Genomic DNA, 13,304 nt, shown 5'->3' with positions numbered 1-13,304 from the left:
ATTTTCGGTTTAAATAAAATAATTAAATAAATAAATATTTAAAATTAAACCTACAATTTTGAAAAATTAGGTTTCAACTAACCTAAATATCATTTCAAAAAAACTTGCTAACTATCTTTTAAATTTCATGTTATTTTATAAATTAAATATTCAATAAAATAAAAAGATAATTTAATATCCTTTTTCTGATTTTATAATTTAATTTAAACAAAAAAAATAACAAAATTTAAAAGTTAGTGTTGACCCTATATGAGTCCGAGCGCGTCACGGAGATTTTATAGTTCCGTGGCGTCTCCGATGGTCATCTGGGCGTTGGTTCTAGGTGGAACAGTCGTATTATGGATGCCCTGGTTGGGTGTGGAACTGTTATTCCCAGTCTCTTGCACACCAGGCACAATTACGATAATAGGAACTGCTTCATCGTTCCCCACACTTCCGGTTTGTCCAGGATTAACAGCAGGCGGAACCCTTGAACTCCCTGGGTCTTGTGATGTAGGATCCAGCGTCTGTGAATTTGCTGGATCAGACAGACCTGTACTAGTTTGCACCATCATGTTGCCGGTTGGATGTCGAATAAAGAGAGATTTGTGATCCATCTCTCAATGAAAGTACCAAAATGTTGACTTCGCTTTTAGCCAACGACAATGAGTCTATTTTATAAGCGATAAACGATATGTAGTAATAGATATATGATAAAGCAATAATAAAACACAGGAATTTTATAGAGGTTCAGCCCCGAGCAGTTCGGTAATAGCCTAATCCTCGTTATTTGTATTGACTTAAGATCAAGGAGAAAGATCCCTTTTCTTATAGCTCTTACAACAGTATCTCTGAATATATAATTCTTAGATAATAGTATAGTCTTAGCTTAGCTGCTTTTCTACCGATCTTCTGCCCAGTGAATATACATCACTATTTATAGGGCTAGGAAGCTTGAGGAGGAAGAGTTTCCTCTCTCGTTATAATGCGTATAAATAGAAAGATCGTGGGATCAATGCTGAATGCAAGGATCGTGGGATTGAGGTTGAATACACTAATAGTGGGATCGTGTGTATGCCATATCCACGTAAGTTGATCCCTGAGTTATGGGGATTGAGATGATGACTCATGATGCGAAAGCTGAATTCGCTAAGTGTTGATTGCTCTGCACGGGTTGCTGGATATCTTGCGTTGGGCATGCCAGCGAGGCATCCTGCTCGGCCTATCTTCCCGAGCAGATGTTCCAAGTGGACTCCAAACGTCACAATTATTGTGATGCCACGTCAGAGTGCAAAATTTGGGATAACATTTCCCCCAAGTCTGTACGGGACTTCCGAAGTTGCATGTAGACTTCATCCGAGATGATTCTACCTTTGGATGGGGACACGCTTCGAGCGTCACCGTTCGAGACTCAATGTGAAGTTGACTGGGCGTCCCTTCGGTTTTTGGCTAATAAATGCTCTGACAATTAATGTTTCAAAATCTGACTTTCTCTCTCAATGGCTGACGGCTGCACTCGATTACTTTTGATTTCCCATATTCGTTTTTAAGGTGGGAAGCTGAGGCGTCTGAGGTTTCTTTGAGACAATTACCTCTTTTCGTAACTTTCCTATAAATGTCCATAGCATTAGCACATTAACTCATTTCATCACCCTTCTCTGCTAAGTAAGCTTCAGAGTGAAAGAAAATTTCTTGGCTTCAAAGTCGCCGAAGTGCCTTCGTACAACTGCTAGTTGGATAGACGTTGCTTGAACCCAGACTCTTGAATCTTGAGTAAGTTTCTGATTTCCTTTATGCTTATCTTTGCTTGTTTACATTTTGAATGCAACTTCTACTGTGCTGTAGAGAAATGCTTAGGAAACCCTAGGCTTAGAAACTTCTGGGATTCTTCTTTATCATGTCTTCATGCAGGTTTACAGCCATAATGCTTGTTTCTGAACTGAATAACGTCCGTCTTTCATCTTGCTTGTTGTAAGCTTCATGAACTTTTTTTCCCTAACTGAAGAAATTTTTTTAACTTCTTGAGTTCTTACTTTTCTTTAAGCATAGTCGTTCTTTAATCTGTTGAGTACTCCTGGTCGACATATTTTCTTGTTTATTGTTTGATATTCCGACCAACACTCATCTCGTGTGTTGTCTTTTGTAGATGAACTCAGGTGAATCTTGGGAACTCAGACATTAGATCGACCAGGATTTGCTTCAACTTATGCACGAGGATCATCCTCGTCTTTGTTCTAGTCCTCCTTCCTCTAGTGAAGGACATTCTTCTGGCCCTGTACCCAGCCATAGGATGATGGCTTGTACAAAGCGCGTCTGGCTGACGGAAGTGATCCTCAAGTGGCTCGAATCGCCACTTTGCCCAGCGCTAAATAGGATCTGGCCGTCCAGATGGAGGAGGATCGTGAAGGGGATGTTGAGGTCCAGGAGATCGAGGAGCTGGACGATGTGCGTCCTGGCAGTCCCTCTGAGGCGGAGGAAGAGGAAGTGGTTGAACCCCCAAACTACGGGGTGTACAACGAGGTTGGGGAGCCAGTCTATGCTGACGGAGGCGTCCTGGTTGAGGGCGTGGACTACGTTAATGAGGAGCTTGCTGCGGTGGTTCCTCATTAAAGGCAGGGTGCCTTGGGCGCCAGGTGCGTAAGTCCTCCATACCGGGGCGACCTGGACTGCTACATTCCCGCCCACAATAATCGTGCCACTAACCCTCTCAAGGGGATGTGCGCCTGGTCGGGGGCCCATGGTCAGCAAGGAGCGTTGATGCCCTTGCATAAGTACTTCAAGGATGTGGCAAAATTCTTCGGTCTTTTCCCGGCCCAATTCACTCCTAAGGGCATTAAGTATTTGTCTACCCTCTTCGTTCTCTATGCTTCTCAGGGATGGCATACTCCTTCTCCCCACGAAGTCGCATGGTTCTTTGATTTGAAGTCCACCCCCAAACAAGGCAGGTCGGGGTACTTCTATTTCTCTCAACCAGACTTCAACTGGTTGACCGGCACGGATTACAAGGCCATCAGCAAAATACGGCATTTTGCTGATGAGTACTTCATGGTGAAGGACACGAGCATTACCTGGACTCAGTTCCAGCAGATTCTGACATATCACCGTCCTCCCCTCACTCTTGCTCTTAGGGATAGAGCTAAAAATTTGCTCGGTCTCCACGGGAAGACCGGAATATTATCCGGTTGACCTCCAATGATAACCTTGTGAGGTATGTGCTTTATCACGAGGACTTTACTCCTAAGTCCATGGCGGGGAAGAAGAGGAAATCTGATGCTGGTCGGGCCGAACAAGCTCATAGGGAGGATGAACTCATTCAACTTAACCGAGAAGCTAAGTTGAAGGGAGGTGCACGGGCCAAGCAATATGCTCAGGAGCGTTTGAATCCTAAAGATGAAGTTGAGGAAGAGCAGGTGACTCCACTGAAGAGGAAGAAGAAACTCCCGGCCTCGCCCAGGCCTATTGAACATGCAATTCGCATAAGGGAGCCCATTTCACCTGTTCGGCCATCTCCTCCCGTGTTCGGAAAAGGGAAAGCTGTCATGTCTTAGATAAGATCGATGTCAGGTGATGATGGACTTCTGAGTCTTGTGGGGGCGGTCACCTTGCATTTTACTTTATCTTGTTGTTGAGCTTCCTGATTTTCATGCCTTGTGTTTCTGATGGCTGTCTTCTAACCATACTATTTTTGTTCTGTGTAAACATGTCTCGGCAGATGATCGACACTCTGAGGAAGAGAATGGGCGCAGCTCTAGCGTCTCTCCTCTGGCCAAGAAGTCTAAGGGCGGTGAGGGGTCCTCTTCAAAGGAAAAGACACCTTCCGGGAGGTTATTGATCTTTCCGAGGAGCTGACTGCTGCGAACGCCTCTACCCCCAAAGCTGCCAAGTCTAAGGAGTCTAGACAACCAACGACTACGTCTAAACTGGTCAGGATTGATCCTGAACGGGTGCAGGCACAAACTCCACTTTGTCAGTGCTTCTAGAGGCCAAAAAGGGCAAGGAGATGCTAGTCCATTACATGAACCTGCTAGTTCCCGAGGTCAGTGAGCAACTTGCTGATGCGGACAATGACTCTTCTTTGGATGTGCTGGTGCGCGAAGTCTTGATGGAGTTCACTAGGGTAAGTCTTTTTTATATTTCCCTTTAATGTTCCACACTTAGCTCAATATGATAAAGTTTTTCCTCTGTGCAGGCCGGTCTAAAGTTGGCCTAGACTTACTCCCGGGCTAAGTCTGCAGCTTCCAAGAATGCCACTCTGTCCGACACCTTGAAGGCGGAGGCAGACTTGGCCAAGAAGGAATTTGAAGAAGCCAGGGCGGAAGTCAGAGTTGTTCGGTTTGAGTTGGGCGGCCAACAAGAAGTTGTTTGCCGCTGAGAAGAAAATCACTGTGCTGACTAAGGATCTCGAGGTTGCTGACCGTTTGGAGGAGACCATCTAGATCTTATCTGCTGAGGTAAACAATCTTCAAGATGAGAGGACTTCTCTGCGAGCATTTCTTCATCGCATGAAGGAGGAGAAGCATGCCAAGGAATGGGAGCTTTCGGCCGAGGTGGATATGTTGAAGGAGAAGGTCAATGCCTTGGAGACAGCCGGTCTCGAGCTCTTCTTTGATTTTTGGAAGGCTAATCCCCGGGCCAACTTCGACTACTTCGGCGACGCTAAGGACATGTACCTTGAGTACTGCGAGTTCCAAGTGGCTTATGGTGGAACTGAGGCGGCTACTTCAACCTCCGGACAGACTGCTGATGCTCTTCCCGTTCAAACAACAGATCCTCCTGCTCCAGTTGTCCCAGAAGAACCGAACCAAGAGCCTGGGACTCCAGCTGTTTAAACACTTCATTTTATCTCTTTTTTTATATATATATATCTTATTTGGCTTCAGGGCCTTTTCTAAGACATCACGACCGGCCAAGCTGTCTTTAAACTTGGAATTATTTTTCATTTGTCGATAGCGGGCTGACCGGGCAACTTTTAATCCTGGTATTACGTGCTTTTTTCATACTTAATGAATTTCATTATCTGTTTATAATTGTCGTGCAATTGTGATTGTTTTATTATTACCAAATGCTTTGTACAGGTATAGGTGCCCCCCAAGTCATTGAGCAGACGTATGACTCTTGGTCACTTGTCTTTTACAAATATATTGCTTATATGTTCGGTGTTTTGGGTTTGACCAAACCTTTTGTAGGCATTGTATGGTAAATTATAAACATGCTGATTTTTTCGACTCAATTGAATTTTGAAATACTATCTTTATTCATTTATTGATTGAAAAGTGTATTTGTTACCGTAGTAACTTACATCAAGCTATTTGATCTAATCTGATCTTTTAGCTTAACATGAAATACAACAAATTGCAGACATAAGAAACTGTACTTTAAAGTGGCCACCCGACCTGAGTACTTTGTTTCTTTTATCGAAACCTTTGGGCGTAGTCCACCAAGAAGGCCATTCATTTAAAAGCAAATGTTCATTTAGTACTTAAAGTTGTCACCCGAGATGGTACTTTATCGGTAGTATTTTCTTAAATGTTCTCCATTCTAGCACCGTGGTGCTAGAATGAGTTGCATTTTTTCGTCATACTTACCTATAATGTATGCTCCGGAGTCGAGAACTTCGAGCACTTGATATGGTCCTTCCTAGTTAGGTCCTAGTACAACTGTCGTGCTATCTTTGGTGTTTAAGAATACCCTTCTCAGGACCATATCTCCCATGAAGAATTTCCGAGCTTTCACTTGTTTGTTGAAATACCGAGCTACTTTTTGTTGATGGGCCATCAACTTTAAGTTTGCGGTTTCTTGTCTTTCTTCGATTTCATCAAGTGATTCTGCAAGGATTATTTGATTAGTACCTTGATCGTACGTAAATCTTCTGTGGGAAGGTGGCTCGAGTTCGACGGGCAGCATAGCTTCATAACCGTACGCCATTGCAAATGGTGTCTGACCGGTTGCTGTTTTTTCCACTATACGGTCTGACCATAGAACTTCAGGAACTTCTTCTGGCAAGTTTCCTTTGGCATCTTCAAGTTTCTTCTTTAGTGTATCCTTCAAGGTTTTGTTGACTGCTTCAACTTGACCCTTTGCTTGAGGATGTGCCACGGCAGAGAAACTTTTGATGATACCATGGTTCGCACAGAAATCAGTGAAGGATTGGCTGTCAAACTGTTTGCCATTGTCTGAGACTATTTTGTACGGTAGTTTGAACCGACATATGATGTTCTTCACAATAAAGTCCTGAACATTCTTTGATGTAATGGTTGCAAGTGGTTCAGCTTCAGTCCACTTAGTAAAGTAGTCAACTGCTACCACTGCCTACTGCACTCTGCCTTTACCTTTAGGTAATTGCTCGATCAGGTCAATTTCCCAAATGGCAAAGGGCCACGGACTTTGCATCTGTGTTAGCTCGTTGGGCGAAGCTCTTGGTATTTTTGAAAATCTCTGGCATTTGTCACACTTCTTAACATAGGCTTTCGAATCTTCAGTCATCGTCTACCAAAAGTAACCTTTCCTTAGAAGTTTCTTGGATAAGCTCTGTCCAGCGGCGTGATTTCCACAGAATCCGTAGTGAACCTCAAATAGGAGTCGTGTAGCTTCGTCTTGAGTGACACATCTGAGCAATGGCATCGAGAATCCTCTTCTGTACATGGCTCCCTCTACTATGATATACCGTGCTGCCTTCCTTCTCATTTTTCGAGCTTCATTTCAGTTATCTAGGAGTTCCCCAGAGTTGAGGTAGGCTGCTATTGGCGTCATCCAATTTGGAAAGGTTTCAATCATTTTGATTTCTTCTGTGCCAGTGATGCATGGCTCTTCAAGGAAGTGAATAGGGACCAAGTTTGCCTTGTCACTTACATTGCTACTTCCCAATCGAGCTAACGCGTCTGCAGTTGTATTTTCTTCTCTTGGAATTTGTCTGAGACCGTAGCTTTTGAATTGTGCAAGCAGATCGTGTATTTCGCTCAGATATGCTATCATCTTTTCTCCCCGGGCCTCGTATTCTCTAGATACATGATTTACCACCAGCTGTGAATCACTACAGATTTCAATGTGTTCGGCCTTCATCTCTCGGGCTAGTTTTAGTCCAACGATTAGAGCTTCGTACTCGGCTTCGTTGTTAGATGCCTTGAATCCGAACTTGACTGCAGCGTCCAGATGTTTGCTCCAGGCGTGACGTGGGCAATACCTACGCCAGATAGTTGATATGTAGCCGACCCATCCACATGTAGTTTCCAGGTCAGTTTGTCTTCATTGTTACTTGGCTGAGGTGCTGGCTCGGGGTTGCTTTCTGGTATGCTTTCTTTTTTGCCTGTGCATTCTACCACAAAGTCGGCCAAGGCTTGGCCTTTGATTTTTGTTCGGGGTTGGAAGGTGATTTCGTACTGACCCAACTCTACCGCCCACTTGAGTAACCGTCCAGAAGCATCTGGCTTTTGCAACATTTTTGTAGTGGCTGGTCGGTATATACCCGAACAGGATGAGCTTTGAAATAAGGCCTCAACTTCCTTGTTGCTAGAATGAGGCAGTAGCTGAGTTTTTCTATCAACGGATATCGGCCCTCGGCCTCAATGAGTCTTTTACTAATGTAATAGACACGGTGTTGTACGTTGTTCTCTTCTCTGATCAGCACGGCACTCACGACATGTTCCGTGACAACTAGGTATATTCCCAGTTCCTCGCCGTCCAGAGGCTTTGAAAGTACGGGAGGTTTTGCAAGTTGTGCCTTTAGCTCTTGAAAATCTCTTTCACATTCTTCTATCCACTCGAACTGCTTGTTTCCTCGCAGGATGTTGAAGAATGGGACACATTTGTCCATTGATTTTGACACAAATCTACTGAGTGCAGTGATCTGTCCAGTTAAGCTTTGCACTTATTTGGTTTTTGTTGGCGAGTTCATATCCATGAGGGCTTGAATCTTTTTTGCATTGGCTTCAATTCCTCGGGCATGGACGATGAAGCCTAGAATCTTTCCCGAGCTAACTCCAAAGGAACACTTTATGGGATTTAGTTTCATGTTGTATTTTCTGAGGACTTTGAAGCATTCGTCCAGGTCGTCTTTGTGCCCTCCATCCTTTCTTGATTTGACAAGCATGTCATCAACGTACACTTCCATATTTCGCCCGATCTGGTCTTTAAACATTTTTTTTACCAATCTTTGGTACGTAGCTCCAGCATTTTTTAGACCAAAGGGCATGACTTTGTAGCAATAGAGACCCATATCTGTCCAGAAACTTGTATTCTCTTGGTATATATTAAAAAAAGAAAGATAAAAGGAGAAGTATTTAAACCGCTAGAGTCTCAGGCTCTTGGTTCCGGTCTTCTGGGCCGGTAGGAGATGGAGGATTTGTTGTCTGAACGGAAGGTACATCAACGTTCTGGCGAGAAGTAGAAGTAGTCGCCTCGGGTTCGCCATAAGCCACTTGGGAAGCACAGTACTCGAGATACATGTTTTTTGCCTTGCCTAGGTAATCAAAATTCGTCTGAGGGTTAGCATTCCAAAAGTCATAAAAAATCTCGAGACATGCTGTCTCTAAGGCATGAACATTCTCTTCTAGTCTCGTCACCTCTGATTTGTACTTCTCGACCTTAGCTGTAAACTCCTCCTCCTTAGTCTTCTTATCTTCTTTCAGTCGACGGAAGACAATTCGAAGAACTCCCCTTTCCTCCTGAAGGCTATTCACTTCTGCCGACAAGGTGTCGATGGTAGCTTCAAGTTGGTCGGAAGCCTCGAGGTCCTTAGTCAACTCAGTTATTTTCCCCTCAACAGTAAATGTTAGGTTTTATGCCCTAAATAAAACTCGATTTCAATGTAATTCACTTTATTCAACATCAATAAAGAAACAGAAGTATTTTTCATTCATTTGTGTATGTTTTGGTTCATGTTATCAATTGCTTGTCTATTTGATTTATAAATTCATTTCAAACCCTTTTCACATACTTGATCCTGTTTATTGTGTTGTCAACACAGTGGAAACTAAACATGACTATGTGAATAAAGATTCCTAGATTTATCAGACAGAGGGTTTTACTTATATGATAATCTACAACAGAGTTTACTTGCATTTGGTATAATGTTATGTTCTTTCCAGAGCATTGGTTAAAGTAAAGCTCAGGTTGGGTGCATGGAGTATGCATTGGAAGGGACCGATATTGAACTTTGACATAGATTTAATTAAACTTACCGTAATATCTATTCAAGTCAATATCGCCTAGTTCATCCTAGATCAAATGATATAAATCCTAATATGATTAGGCTCAATCTTAAGAGTATTATTCGTGTTCTTTGATTTGTTAGTTAAGCCTACATTTGGGTCAGGGTGATACGTACATTTGGGAAAACACGGTAGTGCAATTGAGTGGGAGCGCTAACATAAATATTGAATCTATAGCTTCTATCTGGCGAATAGAAAGTAAAGGATGATTTCCTTCGAGCTTGACCAAATGAAAATAAATGGTGGAGTACTCATTTCACATAGCTGAAATATCATTTATACGGGGTTAAGTGTTTTAAAGATAAAATACATTGTAGGGTGTTACGGTAATCTAATCCCTTTACGGTGTAGATCATTCATATAGAGGATCATTGATCAAATTAGGATTATGACAATGGATAACTAATGATGTGTCTATATGGTGGAACATATAGAGTGTTCTATATTCTGAGAGTGCAATTCTAAGTTCCATGGGTGGATTCAACGAAGAATTAATAAGTCAATGAATTTAGGTTATAAATTCTTGATCTGCTTATTGGAATCTCGGATATATAGACCCATGGTTCCCCCACTAGTTGAGACAATATTACTTGTAAGACTCATTTAATTGGTTTTGATTAATCAATTATAATTCGCAAATAAGACTATGTCTATTTGTGAATTTTTCACTAAGTAAGGGCGAAATTGTAAAGAAAGTGTTTTTAGGGCATATTTGTTAATTAAGATACTTTGTATGGTTCAATTAATAAATATGATAAATGACAATATTATTTAATAATTATTTATAGTTATTAAATAGTTGGAATTGGCATTTAAAATGGTTGAATTTGAAAATTGGCGTTTTTGAGAAAGTAAGATGCAGAATTGATAAAACTACAAAATTTGCAAAAGTGAGGCCCAAATCCATATAGCCTTGGCCGACCACTTTTATAGGAAATATCATCTGATATTTTCATTATTTTAATGCCAAATAATTCAAGCCTAACCCTATGTGGTATGCTATAAATAAATAGTGAAGGCTTCAGGAAATATACACTTTCACATCTTGTTTCTTTCAGAGAAAAACTTGAGCCTTCTCTCTCTAAACGTAGCTGCCACCTTCACACTCTTCTTCTTCCTTGAATAATTTCGAACTTCTTAGTGATAGAGTAGTGCCCACACACAGCAAGTGATACCTCAATCATAGTGAGGAAGATCGTGAAGAAAGACATTCAACAAGAAGGAGATTCAACACTAAAGAAAGGAGAGAAAGAGATCCAGGTTCAGATCTTGATAATACTTTGCGACAGAAAGGATACAAGGGTTAGAGATCTGAACGGAAGGAGACATTTTATTCCGCTGCACCCAATGTAAGGTTTCTCATACTTTATATGTGTTTAATTTATAATCGTTTTAGAAGTTCATATTTAGGGTGTTAATCAACATACTTATGAGAAGATCTAAGATCCTGGTAAAATAATTTCCAACAATTGGCCTCAGAGCCATGGTAATTGATTTCCTTGCCAGAAATTTGGACTTAAAACGATTTGTTTGTTATTTGGATGGTATCATGTTGTTTGGTGTGTCGTATGATGATTGATTGATGTTTGTGAATTTTTGTGAAAAATAATTGAAAATCTGTTTTTGAAATTATTTTTATTTGATAGTTTGGGAAAAAGTAAGCAATTTACTTATTTACAGAACTCAATTTCGATTTTATTTGAATTAGTTATGATTTTTTGAAAAATCAGAAAAATATCGGGATGTTGCAACTGTCACACGCTCGCGCATGAGGGGCTTCCCTCAGACAGCACGCGCTCAGACACGGTTTCGTGTCTGAAACTGAGGCTTGCGCGCGTGGAGAGGCTGCATGCAGCCTCCTGCGCCGGCGTCTCTCGGTCAGGTCCTCCCCTGCACGCCCATGGACAGTATGCAATGCATACTGTCCGTGAGCTCGCAAATTTTTTCATTTTCTTCGATTTTTCATGCTATTTCATGGAATTAACTTCCGATTTTTTGTGTAGTTTTGTATTTTGATTTTTGCTTTTTTATTTTCAAATCTAATATCAGAAATAAATTAATTTGAATTTTTTTTAAAAAAATTTAATTTTAGATATAGTGTAATTTGAATTTTAAAACAAGTAAAAATCTATCTTTTTGCTTGATTTTATATCTTATTTTTAAATTTGATTATTTTATCTTATTTTTAAAATTTAAAGGTGAGATATTAAATATTTTTTTTTAAATTAATTTTTTTCTAAATTATTTGACGTTATTTAAATTTAAAATAAGATTACTATAATCATGTAATTTTAAATAGAAGTAAGATATTTTGCTAACTTTTAAATTTTGTTATTTTTTATTTAAATTAAATAATAAAATCTGAAATTTATTTATTTTTTTAATATTTAATTTATAAAATAACTTTAAAAATTTAAAAGGTAGTTAGCAATTATTTTTGAAATGATATTCAGGATAGTTGAAACTTATTTTTTTCAAAACTTGTAGGTATAATTTTAAATTTTTTTTATTTTATTTTAATAAAAAACCGAATTTTTTTTATTTAATTATTTTCGAAAATTATTATTTAAAATTAAATAAATCCTACATCCAACTATCCAATTCATCTTGTTGCAGGAATATGTATTTTAGCTTGTGTGTAAGTTTTATAAAACCTATTATTGCTTGATCTAAATTGTCATGGTTAACTTGTTGACAGATCCAATGATCTGATTTTAACCAATGGTTCAATTGTCAATAGGTCAAGTAAATAATTTGTAAGAGGTAAATTTTATAATTTTGTTTCATCTATGTATGACCTAGCAACATGACAGGATCCATCCAAATGTGTGCCTGTGTGAGCCTATATGTTTAATTTTCTTATAGATGCATACAGGTTGTTGCTAAATAAAATATCATAATTTTTGATAGATTTTATTAGGCCCATTTAGTTTTTGGGCCTATTCAATTAATAACAGTTATTCATTTTAAGGTTTAATTCCTCTCTTTTGAGCCTTGTGTGAGAGTTGGGGGCCAATAGAAGTGGGTACGACATACTGAACCCAGTTCTCCCTCTCCCTCACATGAACTACCCCAATTGTGAAGGCCCATTTGCCTGATTTTGATAACTGTACTAGGTTAATTAAATTAGTTTAACATAATAAAATTGATTAGCAACATAATTAATTTCAATTATTTTGAAATTAATTTAACAAAAACATAGTTTAATGAATTATATTCTAAGCTAAACTATATGTATTTTCTTGTATTTAATTAAATATAGAATTATAACCAACTAGATTCTTTCTGAAGCTTAATTTAAATTTTTCATTAAATATTCATATTTAAGTTAAAAATTAGTTATCTCTAACTAATCAACTTAAATCTGAATATCTTTTAAATTTCAAATTTCAAATTTCAAAATTAAGTTGAGGAATTTTTTAATTGGTTATTAAGATTCTTTAGATATTTTTTTGAGGTTGATATTTTTTAAAATATTAACTTAAAATGGAATATTTTCAAATTAAGTGGTTACAACTTAATTTTATATTTAATTAAATCTAATTTGAAAGATATTTAAGTTGATTTTTTAGATTCTTCTAAACAACTTAAAAAAGATTTTTTTCAAATTTGTTCCATTATTTTCAAATTTATTTTGTTGAATTTAAATAATAATTGAAATTTAATTTAAGTTGATTTTTTATTTAAACCAACTTTAATTTGTAATTTTTCAGTATTATAATACGGAATAAATGATTAAATAAAATACATATTTTAAAATAATGAGCTTTAATCAATAGACATTCGATCTCAATTGTTGGTTTTACATAGCTTTTGTTTTAGTGAATAATCCTCCCTAATGGAGGAACGTTCATTAGCAAGTTAGCACCATTTAATCTCGAAAGATAAGTAGCTTTGTAAGTGTTTTATATGGTATGGATTACCCTAATGGTGGCGACTGTATTTGACTTACAAAATATGAAACAATGGTGGAAGCTCATAAGATAGAATTTCCTTGACTCTCGCCTAAACGGGACAACGCTGAATTCCAATCTTGATCGAATAAAAGGTTGCTAGAATGATTATCATTTTAGATGAATTGACAACTCTATTCAATGGATGATGCTTTGACTCTCGCCT

The sequence above is a fragment of the Cannabis sativa genome, chromosome 3 (genome assembly GCF_029168945.1).
Source record: "Cannabis sativa cultivar Pink pepper isolate KNU-18-1 chromosome 3, ASM2916894v1, whole genome shotgun sequence".
Taxonomy (NCBI): Eukaryota; Viridiplantae; Streptophyta; class Magnoliopsida; order Rosales; family Cannabaceae; genus Cannabis; species Cannabis sativa.
This window is presented reverse-complemented; position numbering follows the sequence as displayed.